This window comes from Aricia agestis, chromosome Z, assembly GCF_905147365.1.
Source record: "Aricia agestis chromosome Z, ilAriAges1.1, whole genome shotgun sequence".
NCBI lineage: Eukaryota > Metazoa > Arthropoda > Insecta > Lepidoptera > Lycaenidae > Aricia > Aricia agestis.
The window spans coordinates 734,262-756,617 of NC_056428.1; positions in this window are offsets into that span (position 1 = coordinate 734,262).

A 22,356-nucleotide genomic window follows, 5' to 3' on the forward strand; every position below is an offset into this window, starting at 1 on the left:
TGGTGGAATACCCCGACGTTATGTTTAAAATATTAAAGTAACGTAGATTGAGTGCGTTAACGACGTACTACATAATATCATCGGGGAAAAAGTTTAGTTTTAGTGTATTGGCGTGTGGTGTGGTGTGCCCCGTGGGCACGGTCAAAATATTTTCAGTGGGTAGGGGGAGGCCGTGGTCCGTACCAAAGGTTTGAACAAAATTGATTGCCCTATATTAGAACATAAATACAGTTTCTCACTTGGTTTGATCCAGCCAAGTTTCCTATAAAAATTACAAAAAGGTATTCTGGTGTATTATAATAAAATGTATATATTTTGATACGAAACAGACTGGATCAAACAAGGAATGAAGCTGAACAAGAATGGGCACTCTTTTAGTTGAAATCAGTTTTTGGCTTGTACTGCTGACAGGAACGTTTTCATATTTTGCAGTTGGGTTACTAAAGATATTAGGATAGTAAGGATTGAAGATAATAAAACCGGGCAAGTGCAGCAATAAGGTTTATTTATATGAAATTAAAAGGTTTGTGATTGATTTTTAAACTTACATCAGTTGATTTAATGAAAGTTAAATTAAGGTTTACCATTTATGACGTATAAAAAACTACTTGCTAGATCTCATTCAAACCAATTTTCGCTGGTAGTTTTTATAGTAATGTACTATCAGAGAAGTTGATTCCTATGCAAATCGGGGACCTAAGTAGTTTGGCTGCGTTACGTCAAACCCAGCTAACAGATCACAATTAACATTGAATTGACATATTCGACCAAATAACGTTGGTCTGTCAATTGCATAGGAATCAACTTCCTCGATGGTACATCACATAATATATAATATAATATTTTTAATTATCATGCCCCTACTTTAGAAGTTAGAGGGGGGGGGGGGGCGGACAGACACATTTTACCACTTTGGAAGAGTCTCTCGCAAACTATTCAGATTAGAAAAAAAAAATTAGAAACTTCAATATGATTTTTACAGACCTATTCATAGATACCCCACACGCATAGGTTAGATGAAAAAAAAACATTTTGTTTCAGTTGTACCTATGGGGACCCCTAAAATTTTTAATTATTTTTCCATTTTTGTATCAAAATCTTAATGCGGTTTATAGACTAAGTACATCTCCTTACCATAGCTCGTATAGTTTCGGAGAAAAGTGGCTGCGACATACGGACTGATAAAAAGACAGACATGACGAATCTACTTATAAGGGTTCCGTTTTTTGCCATTTGGTTACGGAACCCAAAAAACCACCTACATAAAGACCTACCTAGAGGTAATATTCGCGATCTGGCAATCATATTTGTGGTAACACAAGTAATAAAACTGTGGAACTGTCGCAGGAACTGCTTTAATTACAGTCGTTGCCAGTGAGAGCTGTTCAAACCGCTAAAATATTATTATTGTTTGCCCGTTATATCTACTAGACTTAACGCTCAAAAGTTTCACCACAATTTTACGTTAAAATGCTAAAATCTACTCATTTTTAACAAAATGTTGTAAGACATTAACTCGATAAGAATAATTAATAATTATTATATTCGCTTAATAGTCAAAGAAAGTTATATTATTTTTGCAAACAAAAATTAAAAAATATATAATATCAATATCACCATAACCCTATACTTACTTAAATAAAGAGACGATTCTGTATTGCTATATGGGGTGTAACAAATCTGAGTGACAATACGGATGTAAATTAAAGGTATTTTTAATCATAGAACATGTAAAGCGATGTAAATAATTTATATTCTTATCAAAACCACTTCCTAAGTATTTAATGTAAAAGTGTAACAATATTATACTTAACAATGAGTTACGAGCAATAAACGGAGAATCGCAGGGCGCGACGAGTACATTGTAGGGCAATAAAAGGGCTGATCGTGTTAGCTGCGATTACTGCCGTGGTTTACGAGTTACGACCCTTACCCAGTAGGACTACTGCCCTAGTAGTCTGTAGTACAAGGGATATTGTTGCAGGGAAAATGTTGAGGAAAGCTAGATCTTCAGCATTAGATAGTTCGTAATAAAATTTGATAACTAGACAAACCAAACATTTTCCAGCAGTGAGCGAGCTGATGATTATGGATTATGGCTTCAGCAGCAGTCCACCTGGAATTTAGATTCCGCGATACCACGGCCAGACGCACCGACAGACATACGTCAAACTTACAACACCTTTATTTCGTCGGTGGTCATGACTGTTACTGCTCTTTTGTTTTTACTTCTACCTTTTGTTTTTTATTCCCTTGAAAAGAACTAAACAAGACTCAACCCAATAATAGTAGTGGGGAATATCAGGGATTACTGGCATTTTATCATCGTTAGGGTCGGTTGGGGCTATTGGTCATACAGATGGGATCGTTCCCACCACTGTCGCTTCCCTCACGGCGTGCTAAGAAGCTCTTAAATAAAATATAACCCATGTTCAATGTCAATTGGACAATACAGCTTTGGTGACATTGAACAAAATTCGCATCATCTATGTAGCCCGACCCCAGTCAAAAAAGTCCAGAGAAGTTCAAAATAGAATACATAATATTATGTAAAAATACCACTGCGCCTCATAACAAAAGGTTTACTACAAAATTAAACTGCATTTCCCAAGTCGACTTCAACACGCGTGTACCGGCTGACAGTCTGTAGTCTGTACATACTAGTAACTAGATAGTAGATAGTGCTGAATATATTGCATTGTGACGCTGGGCGGGAATCACTACGCGGGCGACCGTCGCGCTTGCCGCCCGCCCAGCATCAGGACGTCCCATAATCCATATTTATAGTCATAATACAACATAAACTACTCTATTAAAATAACTACACTTGTTTTAGCGTTTAAAAATAACGATTATAACAATAGACGCTGCGTCGAACGATTTCGGACTTTATAACCATGTAGTAGAGTGTAAATTAAGTTGTGTTGTGTCGGTAAACATCGAAGGAGCGAGCCACGTGTTCAGGTAATGCATTTTGATAATATATTGTAGAGTGTAGACACAGAAGATTAGTATAGAAAGTATAGTGCGGGTTCAAATCCAAGCCTTGGATTAATTTTATACCCAGTAAGTCGACGACCTTTATAATTGGCTTTTATACCGTACATAATTATAATCTTAGATTAACTACTTATTTATTAATCTGTGCTTATATTAAAATATTGATAGGAGTAGTAATATAGCCTACAAACAAAGACAAGGGGGGGAACAACGTGTTCGAGTGATTATTTCGAAAGATAAACAAATTATAAGGCTACTTTAACAGTTGTGATTTGATTTAGACGAGTTAATCCGGTATACAGTCAGTCACATAATAATATTATTTAGTTCGGTTAAGATATTATCAGAGCGAGCGAAGCGAGACCTAGTATACGACCTGAACATTAATTTGTGGTACACTTTACGGAAAAACTATCACGCCTATTGATTTGTGTTTTAACCATAAAGTTAATATACCTAGCGGAATAGAGAAACAAAGGCCTGAGCAAGAGAGATGTCACTATCAGTAACACTGCGTGGTAAAAAGAGACGTGTGATAAATGACAGCAGCACTCTTTTTTTGACGTCCCGTCGGCACGTGCCGCACGTTGACAATTTAATCTCATAAAAATCACGTTCAATCATGCTTGTGTAAGTGTATACATACACATATTTTTACACACAGATGAAACCAATTTCGGTTTCGTATGACAGCTCGAGATTGTTTCTCTATTCCGCTAGGTATTAAAAAAAAAGGTAATGTAAGTAGATGTGTTGTCATCAGTCAGTCAAGGTGTCAGACGCGAGCCCTCACAAAGCTCGGCTTTTAGCTAGTTTAGCTTTGATAATGTTTTTAACATTGCCAAGCCAAATGATGTGCTGAAGATATAATGATAATTCTCTTAATCACTATAAAATAATTTATTACATTTCTCGAGCTTCCTGATATGGCTTGTTCCCGCTAAAATTATTGTTTTGTTGTTGTTGTTGTTGCGAATCTACCAATCACGTAGTTTGCCAATTGACAGCTTTACGATTTCGGATGTTTACAACTATTCCTGTGGCCCTAGCACAAACGATTCACCATAAAGTATTCGAAACCCAAAAAAACCACTGTGGCAAGGAGTAGATTATTACGGATTAAGCAATGACATTTCTAAACAAGATTGACATAATGTATCGCTCGCGGAACTACCTATGCAGTATACAGCGGGGCTAAAATGGTCACATTTAGCAATTTCTCTCAATCAATTCAGCAAATGAATTGTCAAAACTGTCAAACTGACAAATGTCAAATTAGTACGAATTACCTACTTTATATGAATGCAAGTAGACTTGCATTTTGCGATTTTAAAAGAATGAATCATAATATGATTCATAATGTGATTCTTCAAAGCGACAATTTTAGCTAAAATTGTCGCTTTGGCCCGTAGAGCACACTTTGAGTGACGCTGCTTTAGGGTGTGTATCTGTCCCATATAATATAGAGTCTACTGTGAAAGTAGCAGCATAAAAAGAGTTTTTTTTGTAGGGATGGGAATGCATTAGACTTCCCCTATTGTCTCTGGGGTTCTGGGGTATATTTTTTTAATTGTTTCCCATTGTTTCCCTTTAAGAGCTCACCTGACACCTGAATCAAACGTCGTCCTTCTCTCTTCACACTCACGCCCGTCTTTCATATGCCAGGTGAAAAAGGACGGCGCGGAATCATCGCCAAGTTAGTTTTACTTGAATAAAAGACGAACTATAATGATTATGAAAAAAGTATTTTGATCAAATTTAGGTTTTATCAATACCTTTTTAGATATTAAAAAATATTAAAGAAAAGACAGCAAACTTCGAAGATCCAAGCAAAAATGTGTCTAAAACAAGGTTTTTTGTAAAAAAGAAACGTGAAGTAAAACGTAACGTTTCTTTTTTACAAAAAATGAAACGTAAAGAAGAAAAATCGTGTTTTCGTCTTGAGCATTTAATCTTTATGAACTGAAGTTACTTGTGTCAAAAAATCAGTTTTCTAGACCTTACAGATTTTGAGATCTAGGTTAAGGTATGTAGTCAAGTTAGGGTCATATGGGCTCTTAAAGGCATCTGAAAGCAAGCTCGGACGGGACCTAGTCAAGGGTGGTTTACTATCTCTTATTTATGCTGTGGAAATATTTCGCTGAAATCCGCGCGACGACCGCGCGACCGTAAAAAAGAGCAGCAGTAATATTTTATTAAAGACAAAAGTAAATACCCTTTACACGCCATAAACTCGGAATACATAATGTCGGTTTTACGACGCAATCTCATGTAATGTTTAATTGAAATTTTCATTAACGAACAAAACAAAAAACCCGCAAGATCACAAATATTTTTTATGACCGAACGTAATTAAACTTTTTGCCAGTTAATTAACCCGTTACCCAACTTATAAAATTGACTCTACGTATTTTTTAACATTAAAATAATTTTATTTTAGCTCCTTAGGCGTGTATTTTTTGAGGCTTTTTGGCGGCGTAGTGCATTGGGAAGAGAAAAACCCGCCTCAGGATTCCAGGAATCTAGATCGAAAATTCATATCGGAAAAATAGTATCTCCCTAACTTTCTGTTGCGTCTGCTGTTCCGTATTCAGTTGTAAACCGTTAGATACGTGACACGTAATAAATAAGATAATGGCTCAAACAAAATGACTTGTTGCTGGCAAAAGTTAAATTTATCATTTGCAGAGTGCACTGCAGTTGGTGTAACTCAACTTTGTCAAAACTAGGCCTTTACATCCGTTGTGGATGATTTATACAGTATTTTTCAGAGCGAAGTAACCACTTCTCAAATACTGTAGTGCCTGGGACAAGATTTTTAAATGTCCGTATGGTTGCCCAAGCGCAAACGGCATTCTCGCATCATAGTCGGCCTAGTCCAGAGGAAAGAACTAGTCAATACGTCTGGGACCAACTATGTGCGGGTTTCCTCACGATGTTTTCCTTCACCGTACGAGCGTCCGTATTATGTACTTGAGATACACCCGGGTTCGAACCTGCACCCTCTAGGAGTGCGAACCGAAGGTTTACCCATTCAACTTTGTCAAATGTTATACTAAACAAACAAACATTTTAGGAAGTTGCTAATTTAATTCAGATCTGTTGGCTTAGCAGTTAGAACGGTCATATGACAGCTCCATTCCGTTTCGAATTGTTACGTAATTACGAAGTTTCAAATGATTTTACTAAGCCCCCTCACAAAAATAGACAATAGAAAATTTTATAGAGCTGTTTTACGTTTTTATTGTTGAAGTAAAATTTTTACAAATACATTATTTCATCATCGTTAATACTAAATGTACCTACCTCACATTATGTGCTAATGCTAATCGTTCAAAGCTCTTAGACTATTCACTACCTCCTACATACTGATTCGCACCTTATCCCCTACACTCAGGGTTGTAATTTGCATATAACATAATCGGTATGATATATGCCCCGTCAGCACCGAGGATCATCAATCATTGTGTATGGCGTCACGACACGTGTTGTGGAACACATTTCGCAGATAGCGTGTGATTAATTAGGTATATTATGTTGCTAAAAATCTATACTGCTATAGAAAGGTTTGTTAGTATCGAATATTTGTTGTTAAAAAACCTATACTACTACAGAAATGTTTGTGTGTATCGAACATGCTCCGAAATTCATAGTCAAAATAATGCCATAGATACTAAAAGGTAGAAGGGCTATTTTTTTATGTGCAAAATTGTATGGCAAATTTTATTAGCAACTACTTTGCTGTAGGAGCTAAAAAGCTATAGCTTATAATAAACTCTTGGACTAGTGCGCGTTTTAACATTACCCAGAGGATTGAGCTTTAGTAAAAAAGCAGCAGTCTCCTCTTTTTAGAAGTCGGTTAAAAATAAATAACTTTTAAATAAATCTGTGATTTCTTATTTTACTACATGTATGGCTAAAACGTAAAAACTAATGAAAATGTTTTGGTAGTCGGACAAGAAGTATAAATTTAATAATAGAAACTCATTCTTAAACATGATTGACATTTGACCGTCTTATCTTAATTTACAAAAAATTGTCTGAGCCTTTGTTTCATTAATTAGGTTTATCTTGGGGGTTGTATTGGCACTATAATTAAAAACCGATGTCCCCTCCATCTTAATTATATTGTCACCCTATCCGTCTACTACGACGCGCAAAGAAAAACCACAATCGTCACCCATACCACGCAAACCAAAATGAACTTAATTACGTAAACTATAGGGTATATTATAGTTTGCGCAATACAATAGTGTTGTGCCACGTGCAGATCGATCTTATTATAATATAAATCGAAAGCTGCCGGTGAGTGACGGGCCGTCGGGCAATTAAAAGGGGTGGCCGTCATCCATCATCGTCCCCCGCACTAGCGCGAGCCGGTTACACCCGGTTATAACCGCCTTAATCCGGTTTTCGCCGAACCGCAGCTGATTTCGCATTGTTACATATTTGTCATCGCTACTATAAATATTAAATATAAATTATATTTGTGATTTATTTTAGAGATGCCGAGTGTTGTCCAAAAATATTTAGTTTAGGGTGTTACAATAGAAATATTGAATTAAAGTGTTGGCAGCTCAACATGTGCAAGTTTGATTAAATGACCGATGATGTTACTCATATTTAATTTACGTTATATAAAATTTTTACACTGGTATCAAAGTATTTTATAATAAGTTGAAAGTAGTAACTTAGTAAATACTAAATAAAACAATTTTATGTCTTATTTTTAAGACTGTTAAATTAACGCCTTCTAATTATAACTGGGTTAGTTAGTTAGTATATTAAGTATGTCATAAAATATTAAAGAACACTCCCTAGCAAGTTCTCCTAGTTCCCACGATGTTAATAAACTTCATATTGCTATTAGCTGGTTCTTGGTAGAAAACATACTGTAGGATATAGCAATTTGTATTTTTTATTGTTTGTTTGTTGCTAAATCAAGCATGGATGTATGTACCTAAACTCAGCCATACATTTTGATACTAGAAAACACCCGCAGCTCAATTGCGCCAAAATTCGTTTATCGCGCGAGAACCGTACATTTTTCCGGCATAAAAAGTATCCTTTGTCATTTACCGGTACTCCAAAGTATCGCCATACCAAAGAATCATGGCCAAATTTGTATAGGAGCTGGACTCGACTTTTATTTTTGATGTTCCAAAATAAACTATAGTTAGATTTGGTTGTTCTTATGCTCTAAACATAATTCCGTTTGAGAATTATGTCTAAATCCTCCGACCCCGTGCTCTGCTTGCTGACCGGTCGTTGGAGCCTATGGTTGCCCCGTTCAAGCCAGACGCGGGTTCGACCGGCGCGGACCTCCAACGCGGCTTATGGTCGAGGCGACCCTATGCTTGATGTCTGCTGACGTGGTGCGGAGGGGCGGGTAGTGTTGATGATGATTGATGTCCAGAAGGATGCGTGTTCTTGTCGGTGGTCACCAATTTAACGTTGTTAGTGGCGGCCGAAAAGAAAGATCTTCCGACCGAGCGAGATAGCATGCTCGGTCAGGCCGAAGCCCACTGACCTCAAAATGATGAAGATTGAGTACAGAAATAGTTGAGGTTTAGCCGAATTCGGAAAAAGGCACTATTAGATAGGAAAAAATATTGAATACTTTTTAGTTTATATTATAAGGATGTTATTATTGTTTTTACTCTGGAAGTCGGTTTTAATTTTTTGTTAAAAATAATTGTTACACACAGTGAGTAAGTTATTTACTTTTCATGCATAATAATTGTGATGAGCTCATAGCGTATTATATTAATAGCGTTAGCTTGTATTGTTGATTAAGAAATAAAAATTCAGTATATTTTATAAAAACCCATTTCTCGAGGCCGTACTGAATTATCCACTGCGCAGTCGCACCCGCGCGGTAGGTTTTCGGCGCCTACACGCGAAGTGAGACAGGCCTGCTACTGTATTATGATTTATACTGTAACAATTCCAACCACATTATGTATCCAATCACAGCAACATTGAATAGACCCCAAAAGGGGACTATAACTTTGTTACAGGTCTGTACGCGGTCGGGGAGTGTAACTTTGTTACAAGTGTATGTACGTTTGGTTATATTTCAATAACATTTCAATCCCGGGTCGTAATGTCAGAAGATGGAGTCATTTCCTGACTGACATCCACGGAATAATTCTTTCCATTTCTTCGCCGCTCGGGCGGAACGCTCCCGACGTCTAGACACTTGATCAAATTAATTTTCATGTGTTTTTTCCGCAGCCAATATTTTCGCTGAATTGATTCAATGTTACCTGTCTACCCATCCATTTTTACGTCCTCGTCGTTGTAATTGTGATGAAATACCAATAATGATGAGAGCAGAGAAACTGTGTGTGACTGACGCCGGTGTGGTAGCGCAAAGTCTTGCAAAATATTTTACTTAGTAGCCAAAATACATACCTGCTCCCGCTGTTAAGTTTTTACTTCTAACGACACTCCCGGAGCCTTTTCTTTTTCATTTCTTATATTTTTTTTGTAACAGAGAGAAATCTTTGCCATTTCTTATATTTTTTTTGTAACAGCTATCGCAAGGCAATGAATGTTCGTTGAGTCAGAGGCGAGTTTTTCCTCGAGCGAGTCCCAACAGCAGGAGCAGGAGCCACTATAAATAACTCACGAGGCTCCGAATAAAACCTGTTTGAATTACGCACAGATTCCTCTAAATCATTTTGGCTTTTTACAATACGCTCGATGTTTAATTAAATGTTTTTATTATGATAATATTGCATTTCCAGTTTTTTAGACTACCTACTACGTCATGGGTAGCAATTCTTTTATTTTGCAAAAACACACAGACTTCGTTTCTTCCTTTCCGATCAGACTTCTAGCACTAGTTGACTGTTGAATAAGAAATAAAAATTCAGTATCTCCATTTCAAGTCTAATGTTCATCTGCGATTTAAACATTGTGATAGATTTTGACGAACATTAATGAACAGAAAGATTTTATTGCTTGCATCGTTTAGCCTCCAAAACTGCAGGTTATCCCTTTTTGATAATGCGAAAATCCCACCTCACAACACAATCCGAAGTGAATATAGACCACGATAACATGTATCGTGATAAATTGTAGGGTTTCTGCGGTGTTTTCTTTTCGCGTCCGAAGTCACGAGTAGTATACATTTCGAAATATTACGTCTTTGACTTTTATATAAAAACTAGCTGTCCCGGCAAACGTTTCTTTGCCATATAAAATATTTCGCCCGTATTATTTTATTGAAGTGACTAAATAAGTATGTCACCATGGCAACGTTCATCGCTATCCCGTCGCACAAACAATGGTCGCCGTCAGTCTCGAGTTGTAATAATTTACTATTATTTATTCAACAAATGCACTTATCAATATAAAAAGTACCTACCTTAGTAAGTAAATAATAAAATAACAAAAAAAGGATATGGACGAACAGTCCATAGACGGCCACAATTTTATAATAAAAAAAAAAGTACCCAGTAGCCGATTCTCAGACCCGCTGAATATGCATATAAAATTTGGTTAAAATCAGTAAAGCCGTTTCAGAGGAGTACGCGGCCTAACATTGTGACACGAGAATTTTATTTAAAAGATGTAATGTATTTTAGCGCCGCACAAAACGCATCGTCAGCATAATTGGGAGGTGTGTCACTCACGCTTTAACACCGGGTTTGTCTCGTTCATTGCACGTGATATGTTAAATACGCGGCGGCTCGCAGGTGCGTTCCGACAATTACCGCGTCTGCTATGTTTTTAATGACTTGTTCAGTCGCCTCCGGTTTTCCGCCCGTGAATGGGCACAAGTAAAGTTTAGAATAATAAACTTCTATTTAAAGAAGGATAGACTTCATTAAACGGTGGATAGAGAGTCCCCCCTTCGTTAAGCGGTATCTATTGCGAGCAGTTTTTATTTGTTACAATAATGCAAAAAGTAAAAATTGTATAATATGCTCCACACTAGCTACTGTAAAACAATATACTGGGAGCAATTTCATGCCGCAGGGACGTGGGACGTGGGATAGATACACGAAAGCTAAATATTATTATGGCTACAATTATTTGCTTTTTTAGGGTTCCGTAGCCAAATGGCAAAAAACGGAACCCTTATAGATTCGTCATGTCTGTCTGTCTGTCTGTCTGTCCGTCCGTATGTCACAGCCACTTTTCTCCGAAACTATAAGAGCTATACTATTGAAACTTGGTAAGTAGATGTAGTCTGTGAACTGCATTAAGATTTTGATACAAAAATGGAAAAATTATTAAAAATTTTAGGGGTCCAACTGAAACAAAAAAATATTTTTTTTCATCTAAGCTATGCGTGTGGGGTATCTATGGATAGGTCTTAAAAAATCATATTGAGGTTTGTCATATCATTTTTTTTTAACTTGAATAGTTTGCGAGAGAGACTCTTCCAAAGTGGTAAAATGTGTCCCCCCCCCCCCTCTTATTTCTAAAGTAGGGGCATGATAAATCTAGAAAAAATATATGATGTACATTACTATTAAAACTACCAACGAAAATTGGTTTGAACGAAATCTAGTTAGTAGTTTTTTTATACGTCATAAATGGTAAACCTTAAATTAACTTTCATTAAATCAACTGAAACATAAAAAATAAAAATAAATCAAAAACCTTTTAATTTCATAAAACATAAACCTTAATGTTGCTGCGGAACCCTTCATGGGCGAGTCCAACTCGCACTTGGCCGGTTTTTCCTTACTTTGTGCTATGGCGCGTATGCTATTGCTATTTTGAAAAAAAACTGAAACCACGTAGCTTAATTATTATGTTGAAACTAATGTTCTAGGCTATACAAAATATGTTACATTTTTTAAATTAGTTATTATAAATATTCTTTATTGACTGTTTGTTAATTAGTCCTTAAATAAAAGTAAAAAATTAAATAGTTTTATTGTAACAGATTAGAAAGTTTAAACTTTAACCGCTGGTTTCTTCTTTTTTGCCACCAAAAATTACTTTTCAAACATTTTTAACCATAGTTTCTGTTACCACTTTTTTAATTTAGGCACTTCTTGAAAGCAATTCCCTTTATAATGACGGGTTAGTTTTGACAGGGGCGAGGGCTGCAGCCTGCAGGTCAGAAGGGAAGTCGCGTGCCGGAACTATCGATTTTAGTTTAACTCCGCGTTAAATATTTCACAGTCGAACGTACATTTACGACGGTGTAGTGAACTAATGACTATAATGTTTACTGCTGTTTGATAGCCGTTCTGTAAGCAGTTTATTATTAAAAGTGTAACAAACGGTCATTGTTAAGCTAGATAAATTGTTTTAGGTTCACTTGCATAACGCGTTATGGGTTGATTGCTTATTGTATGAATGTATACTTACTTTGTTGTATTTATGAACATGATTGTGATTGACATATTATGTTTAAATATCATGCCATATTTGTGTATAGTTCGAAGAATAAGAGAGTGAACATTATTTAATTCTTATATTAAGACTTTCGGCGCCTGCCTAAGAGTGATTTTAAGAGTATTCTTGGAAAATCTTAGTGAAAATGGTTCAAACTGTAGCCTTATAGGGAATATAGGGTCTTTATTTTTCTTTTAACTGTTATTAGGGACAATTGTTTTGCTAAAAAGCTGTTACTTTTAGGTTTCCCAGTGATGCTGATTGCTGAGACATAAAAAGGAGCGTGTATTTTGTTCATGTCTTGCAAGGAATGGGGTGCTTTCAGAGGTGATAAAAAGGTGCGGGAATGTGGCTGTGAATGCGGGACAAATAAACGACTCCCCCCCCTGCCCCCCTTCCCCCTGTCCCCAGGACAGGCCAGGGGGGAGGGGGGAAGTCTCAAGCCCTGCCGTCTCATTGCATGTTATATTGCTTTACAACTGTTATGAATTGAGTGTAATCTTAAGTTTATTCTCTGTGGAGAGATCTTTTTGTGTCGTTGTGTGTTGAGAAACTCGTGTGGTAAATAATGCGTACTCGTTTTAATACAGACATGTACATTATATGCCGCCCAAAGAACAACATAAAAATATTATGTGTCTTTTAATTCTTTCCTGGGACTGAAAGCCAGACATACCCTACGCACCCATGATAGTAAAGTATGGATGAGTAATTCTAGGAGTCTGAAACTCAACATACTTTACCTGTTATAACAATATGGTGACGACTGACGAGTGAGTTGATTTCCTAACAGTTATAGTTCGGTAACATACAGCAGCTTGCCTGACTGATGCTCATGTCCGTAGTCAGGGCGAAGTTATAATGAGTGTTGGTTTGACGAGCGGCGTGAAGCGCGAGCGGTGTGCGACTGACGGGTAATTACAGACATAGCAGAGGGCCTAGACAAGCGGCAAGCGATTATCGTAAACGCCAACGCCTCAAAATGTATGGGCTTTGACTTGCCACTTGTCTACTAGGGCAGCACGGACTGCACGGAGCGATACCATCGCAGATCACTGCAGCTGCTGTGTTACAGTAGCCGAACTCAGAGGTCAATTAATATCGTATACCTACTACACGGGAAGAAGACCTTAAATTCTAAACATAAAGAATATTTTGTTAGTATCCATACTTGATGTTTTAAAGGCGAAAATATTGTGTCTGTCTACGGTGTCTCTGTTATGTCTTTCGTTTATACCACTTTGAATCCTGTATTGGACATCAATTAATTTAGCAGAAAATGTACGGATAATGCATGCAATAACCGTGTAATTAACGAATTTCAGCGCGCAATGAAGTCCTGGGAAACATCTAAGTATTACTACAAATGTAGATTTGTTAATATACTACGGTTTTTTTTACTAGAGATTTTGTTAAATTCCATATTACATAAGCTACATATACGAAAATGCGAACTTATATACAATTTTCCTGTAAAATATATTATTCTAAATTTGAAATTGACAACAATTACAGTAAAAACATTGGAGAAGCCCAGAGAGCAATCGACTCTGAACAGCTAAACAAAAAGATCCACGGAAGTGCCTCTCAAAATTTATGAAACCAAAAATGAGAAAGAAACGGTAAAAGGGCAGAGTTAACGGCGGCGGAGTTGCGAGTGCTCAGATAATGTTTGACATTTACATAAATAACCCAAGACTTACCGCGACCGAAGAGTTTTTACTGAATTTGTCCGGAATGCTAAAAAACGCGGCAAAGGAGCTTACGAGGTTAAGCGCCGGGAAATTAAATTTGTTTTAAATCTGTAACGTTTAAAAATATTTAGAATTGGTAATTAGATTAACGACTTTCACTTATTTGCCATCCATCACAAATGAACTGTTTGCTTAGTCATACTGCATTCGCTAATTTCGACAACGAAGCTAAACACCAAGAATATGATGAGGGATGTCGCAGAACGCGACGATAAGTGTCATGGCGCTTGCGATGCATTGTGTGATGTGTCAAATTCCATAATTTTGATACCTAAAATATGCAACATGACTCAGCATTCTGGTGTTTGGTTCTGGTGGAAGTTTCTTGTACCCGTCCATTTGCAAAGAATCGAAACGATCGAACGATCTTAATTACGATATTGAAATGTTTATATTTTAAAATTTATACGCTCGCGCTGAGCAAATCTCACAGACCAACACGAATTTAACACATAGATAATATACGAGTCCTCTTCAACGATTTTTGCAATACCACTACATCTGTATCCTTCCGCTTGTCCTGCAAAGAAATATGCATTTGTCGACGGAGGCTTCGGGCCAGGGCGAAGGCTTCGGGTGGCAGCGAAGGCTTCGGGTGGCAGCGAAGGCTTCGGGTCGTTTGTCACTTCGACAGGTGGCAGCGGACTGATGGGCTTGTTACGATGAAAAATATCACTAGCCACGGCCGGCTAGAAGAGATATTTCATATTGGTTTACTTTTTCCATTCATTTATCAGAAATTCTAAAAACGTTGAGTTAATTTTTCTGACACAAAATTATTAACTGGTTTTTAAAGGAAGCTTTCGATGTCACTGTTTTTATTTAAAGCCGAAAGGTTACGAATAAAATACATTTTAAATCGAAATAACATCCCGCGTAAATACAAATATATTTATGAGGGATATACTTGTGTTATAAACACATTATAAACTATTAGCATTTATCACTTCAAAGTGAATTAACAATCTGTTCAGCAATTCCATCAAATTGATCATTGATAAAAAGTATTCAAAGAAAGCAACATATTTCGTAGTGGTTCTCCCACGGCACTTGGTCAGATCAAAAGCGCAATCCGCATAATGGCCGCCCGTAGCGCTTCGTAGCACAATGCTACGCCGTAGCACAATGCTACGCCGTAGCCACAATACCTGCGATCGATGGACGCTACCTGAACATAGCAACAATTAAATCAAAAGTCTGGAAGAATTCCACTAGTAAAATAACTGTAATTTTTACAACAAAAACTAAAGTATTTATATCCGAAGTTTACGTGTCGCAACGTGATGAGGCGATGCGAGGCCTTTTTACGTGAACCATTCAAAATTGGAATTTTGAACGGGTAATTTATAAATGCATCGCAAAGACACGTCTTACTGCAACAGGAGATTATTCTGAGTAGAGTTCCTGGGCTGTAAGATCTATAATATACGAGATTTTTGATACTGAACTCACTCGGCTAAATTGAACTTATGCGTTATTGCCGGGTGCCCCGGAGGCCGTTTTGTGTATCGGTTCAGCTGCCGTATTCTTGCCCTTATAGTTTACATTCATTCACGAAAATTCGGCTTCAAACTGTATACTTCTTTAGCTTCGTATAATCTTAATCAAAAAAGTATTAAAAACTACAAAACCGCCCTGGCTGAGGTTACAAAGAATTCGGACAGGCAAGTTTTAATAAGTCCCTAATAACGCCCTTTGAATGTGCCCCATTGTTGCCACCAATTGGAAAATCCTCCGATACTCCAGTACTTAAGTAGTTCGCTTTGTTTCTGTTGTCTGCATTGATTTTCAAAGTAAGGATAAGCCGATAAGAACATTTTGTATAAACCTCTATTGAAGCATTAGGGTCTCGAGTATTTAAAGACTATAATATTTTCTTATTTAATGATCGTTTGCTCATTAAAAAATTAGGCATTCTCTGTGACTTCGTAGAGGCAAAATTCATTCACCGCAGGGAATACCCCATTTTGTATTATTATAAAAATTGATTCCAGTCCTTTTATAGAACTTCAAAGTATCTCATGTGATGCAGCAGACAAAACAAAACAGCGGGCCTATTTTTGGGCTTCATAGCATCTGAATTATATCGAAAATAGTAAGGACATAGTAACATAATAACCGGTCCCACATACAACCGGTATAACTCTTCCGCAACGTAATAAAACCAATGTACCGACAATAAATACACTTGCGTTAAAATCCTTTAAAAGCAATCAATCAGGGGGCACTCCCCGCGGGGACGCCGCGCGAATATCTAATTTACCCCTCCGCCCTGCGTCCGCCCCCTCCGGCCCCCGCCGCCCCCGCGTCTGCCTCCTCCGCCCCCGCGCCGCGCACGCGCCCCGGACCCCAAAATCCGAGCGGACGTTTTGATGGATCACCCTTAATGACAAGCACTGAAGGGGCGGCGTAGGGATGTGCCCCGCTCGATGTCGATAGTTCGGAATTGTTCAGATAACATCTAATGGGGCCGCTTGATTGATATTGCTTTGAAATTTAACTCGTGTTTTAGTGGAGTGTTTCGTAGTTTCTGAAACGTTCGGAGGAAATTGATTATCGATTTTTGACTATTAAGCGTATGAGTTGAGTGATGAGTTTTTTTTTGTTGAATGGTTATAAAACTGAATGTAAGAAGTAACAACAATGTTAATATTTATTACAAAACACTGTTTTATTGCAATCACTAACTGCAACTTTTGATTTAAGAAAAAGAAAGTCAATTATAATAATTATTGCAAACTGTAATATGTACTACAGTACACGCTGTAATAATAATTGTATTTTCTCTCGAAATTTTAATTTTAAAGCTCTTCTTAGTCATTGTTACAGGCATTATAAATACTTGTATATTATTGTTGTATTTAAAATTTAATTGTATAAGTAGCGTACGTAAATGTTCTGATATAATCGATTTTCAAGCAACATTCATCTTCTATTTTATAGTAAAAAAGAAGAACCATCGTCTTATTTTTTTCCGTATACTTTTTAAATAGGTATTTTAAATATCGTTTACTTTATCGATGCTGATCTCCTTACTACTCCGCGCGCCCTCCTATATGAACAGCACTCGGTACAATTGTATTAGACATTAGTGATGCTGCACGCTCTTTGTTGCGCCACCGCACGAGCGGGAGCGGACGCATAAGCGGTAGCGGGCGAGGTAGCGGTAGCGTTAGCGAGGTGTTGCCCGCTTTAATTGTCTACAACCTACGTTATTGTATTGAAACTATTCTTTCAGCGCCTCTTTTGTTTCCGAATTCGGTTTCACTGAGTTTTTACGCTTTGTATGTTCCGTATGTGACATTAAGGCAGATTAAGTACTGTTTTAAACGTGTTAAATTATGTACGTGCGTCAGTTTGTTATTGAAGTGTTTTAACTGGAAAACGCTTTATAATATGGAGTTGGCATTCAATTTAATAAAGACTACATTATAATATTGTGATCAAATCGAAAGGTTTGTGCAACTCAATAGCCTTATCGCTTTCATTTTATAAATGTTACAGTTCCATTTACTACGTTGTAGTAAATGGTAGTATAATAGTAGCGTTACACATGTTATTGCACTCCTACTTCAAATGTAGTGTAAAATTATAATATTGTAGTCAGATAAACGAATATTATATCGCCTTTGGCTGCTATTCAAGGCACTAAAAATCTAACGAAATAACAAATACAGCGAGAATTTTCGGATTTCAGTAATCTAAGACTGAAAGAAGATGTCTAGGGAGGGGTTAGTGAACCCGGCTGAAAAATGAGCTTTCAGACGCCTCGTGGCGGGACGTTGAGAAATGACGGTGAGAGATAAACCAAAGTGCAGTTGAGGCCAAATCTTGGCCAAATACTAAGTATCAAAGTGAAGATGCGGCCAAAATAGCATATCGGCTAAATCTTACTGCCTAATAGATCTTTGTATAACTTGTTAAGGTTTTTTAAACTGATTTGAGAGCAAAACAATCTAAAACCACAGATTATCAAATAGTGAAACTGAATCCTCAAACACTAATTATTTATTTTTGCTAAGTATGGGCATTTTGAACATATTCAGTATTACGCCGAAATAAAAGTATCATTTGCATGAAAAGTTTGAAATTACTGTCACGGGGCTATTTTGAAATCGTTTTATCGAATCTACGTTCCCAAGTAATCAACAACTCTGTAATTTTTTTACCTAATCGAGTTCGAGTTTTACCGTCTCAATATCGAGAAGTAAAAGTTGCTTAATTTTGATTACTTTTCCGAAAATAGTAAAAAAGTAATCAAAATTTTTACTTCTCTTCAAGAACTCTCTTACAATACTCTGATTTTGGTTTGGTTTCGATGCAGTCACAGTGTTATAAAAATATTAATGGTATTAATATCATAAATCAAAGTCAAATACGTTTTGAATAACAGAGTCTGAAATATCCAAGAAGTCAGTAATTTACGTTTTGCTCAAGAGTTAAGGTGCCGATTGGCAGCGGGCGACATGAAGCAATCGCAGACGACGCGCGACGGGTCGCAACGACACATATTGGTTTGTATGTATTTCTATGAAATACCCTCCGCAGACCGCAGCTTACGACACTTATTCATAGAAACACATACAAACCAGTAGTATGTCGCGACGACACGTCGTCTGAGGTTGCTTCATGTCGCCCGCTGCTAACCGGCACCTTTACTTAATTTACTGTTTAAGATCCGAACTGGATTTAAACTTTAATATTGCGTTAAACAACAAAACCAGGGTACTGAATTTTATTTAAGAGCTCCTCATTTACCTCTCAATTTCTTTAAAATCTCTTTACATTAGTGATGTGGTACGGACGGACGGACATAACGATGCACGTCACGGAAGCGCCGCATCAGCCGACAATTACCGCCACCCCCCTGCCCCCCCCCGAGCGAGGGGGGAGGAGCCTGTCGGACAATTTAACTGAGTACACGGCGTTATTGAGTGTGGTATACACTGATTATCTCAATTATTGTCACGTACCAGTGTTATTATTGTCACGTACAATTTATTCTGATAGAGCAGTACAACGATGTCGATATTATGTTTTCAATGTATTGGTGATGTAGTACGTGCATTGTGCATAGAACGCAAGAGAACTAGTGTCTCGTGTTAATTACTCTGTAATAACCGAGGACGGATGACCGACACGATATAGAAAGGGTTATAGTTTACATCCTAGTATAAACATCTGTCTGGACTTACACGAATAATTATTTCGAGACTAAAATCAGCCAAATCGGCAAAAAAATAAAATACTTACTTACTTCAAACCACAACGTGTCCGGTTGGTTAGGTCTGAACGTCAAAATGTACTAAACTATATAACGTACGTACTTTAAAAAGAACTTTTCCCAAAATGACTGATTTTCTATAGGTGTTTATTATTAAATGTCGGAAATCCGTAAAGCCAAACACAAGGGTACATTCAGCTCCATTATCTATTAACCCAGGAAAATTGATTCGACCTCGGAATAATTAGTATAGAGCTAAAAATTTGAAGAGACGTTAATTACAGCGTTATAAATAAATCCTCAAAAATCCCCGGCGATCCTCCTTGTGCCAAAAATTTTATTCAGGGTCAAGGGTATGAAAATAATTTTATTCCCGTTTTTCTTCCAAATTATACATTCTATCATAGAAATAAGTAGGACAAGATTGTAGATCATAGGATTCTCTACAAAAAATATTGTAACACTTTTTTCTACGACTTACCATTCCTTATGAAAAACGCGTTAAAGTAGATAACAATCATATTATGAACTTATATTATAAAGCTGAAGAATTTGTTACAGAACTATAACTGGTTCGAATTGAAAAATTATTTTTGTATTGGATAGACTTATATACCGAGGAAGGCTTTAGGCTATATAACATCACGCTGCGACCAATTATAGGAGGGGAAAAATAGATGAAGATGTGAAAAAACGGAGGAAACAATTTGAAAGGGCTTATCTCATGAACTGCTGAAGCAATTTTTATGTTATTTGGCACAGATATAGAAGAGATCACGTGGAGGGACATAGGCTATTTTGTTTTTCAGGAAAATATACGGTTTCCGTGAAATTTTTAATTAATACGGGCGGAGCCACGCTTAACGTCCAGTACTACTGACTAGATACTAGGGTTGTTTGGAATGTTCTCGGCCTGACATTCTTCTGAGTGACACGCAGGCGTACTGTTGCTCTTCGCGACTCGAAAAGTTTAGATTTGGTGAGTCGTGCAGAAGAATGTTTGGCGAACAGCAGCATGTTGAAATACAAGAACTTCCGCTCCGCCCTGTTAATTATGTATTTCACGGAAACCGCACATTTTCCCGAGAAACAAAAAAGCCTATGTCCTTCTACATGGTCTACAGTCTACTTTATATCTATGCCAAATAAAATGAAAATTTAAAAAATGCTTTAGCAGTTTGTGAGATAAGCACTTTCAAATAATTTTCCCCGTTTATCCCCATTTTCCTCTGTTTCTTTGCTCCAATTGGTGGCAACGTGATGTTATATAGCTCAAGTCTTCCTCGATATATAAGAATATTCAACACAAAAATAATTTTTCAATTCCAACCAGTACTTCTACAAATTCTTCAGCTTTATAATATAAGTTCATAGATACGATTTTCCTAAACTTTAACGCGTTTTTCATAAGGAATGGTAAGTCGTAGAAAAAAAATGTCACAATATTTTTTATAGAGAATTCTATGATCTACAATCTTGTCCTACTTATTTCTATGATAGAATGCACCATTTGAAAGAAAAACGGGAAAAAATTCATTTTCATACCCTTGACCCTGAATAAAATTTTTGGCACGAGGAGGATCGCCGGGGATTTTTGAGGATTTATTTATAACGATGTAATTAACGTCTCCACAAATTTTTAGCTCTATGCTAATTATTCCGAGGTCGAATGTTTAATTTTCCTGGGTTAATCTATACATATAAAAATGGATTTTCAAATGTGTTAGTCGCTCTAAAACTCGAAAACGGCTGGACGGAATGGGATGATTTTAGTCTCAAAATATTCGTAGAAGTCCAGGAAAGGTTTTAAAGTGACACGAAGTTCACCGGGACAGCTAGTAGATAATGGAGCTGAATGTACCCTGTGTTTGGCTTTACGGATTTCCGACATTTAATAATAAAGACCTATAGAAAATCATTCATTTTGGGAAAAGTTCTTTTTAAAGTACGTACGTTATATAGATCAGTACATTTTGACATTCAGACCTAACCAACCGGACACCATAATGTGACGATGCATGTTATAATGGTTTATGGTAGTGATGATGATGATTGAAATTTGCATAGTAGCATATGCTTTCCGTTCTTAAAACAACGCTGAAACTCCCAAACTTGTATCTATGAATAGTCAGGTGTTCTTCTCTCAGCACCTTCATCAGGTCACCACTTTTGTGAACAGGGCACTAAATTGGGATTATGCCCTATTGCCTATACAATAAATACAGTATACACCAAAAGAAAAATTCTAGAAAATCGGTTCACAAGCGGCGGAATAATCGTTGAACATAAAAAAAGAACATAAAACCTCCTCCATTTTGAAAGTCGTTTAAAATTGTAACGTATTAGATGTGTTATTTTGATGTATAAGCTAAGATTATGTATAATTATTGTAAAGTTTCATTAAAATCCATTTTGTAGTTTTTGCACGAAAGAGTAACAAACATCCTTACAAACTTTCGCCATTATAATATTAGTAGGATTGTATATATCGTGAAGATGAGATAAATTTTAAATGACCCATTGATTGTCCTCATAGGCCCAAGATTGTATCAGGCAGCCCAACACAAAATGAACCTCCTCGATGTAGCTTAAATTATGAGGAGACTGCGATATGAGCTACATAGGTACGTTTTCCGAAAAATGGCGCATTGTTTGTTTCGTAAAAATTGGGCGTTCAGGCTTAAATTCCCTCTGTCAATAAAGGACATTCATTAAAATTATCCCGTACCCGGCAGCATAATCCGGGTACACCGGTTTTTGGAGCCGGTATTTTTGGGTACGCGCCCGGATATCCGGGTGCCCGTGTGTCCAAGTATCCGGTGTCCGGGGACGTAAATACAACCTTGCCGGTAATAAATCAGCATAACGTACGCTGCTTTCATTTATTATAATCTGCGCACTGCCTCTAATTAATTGTAATTTATAATATTTTAGTCGCTAGTGAAAAATGTTGCGTATTTCATTTGTTTTGTTAATGTTACTTACCTGTACTAATGTAAAATTATATCTTGT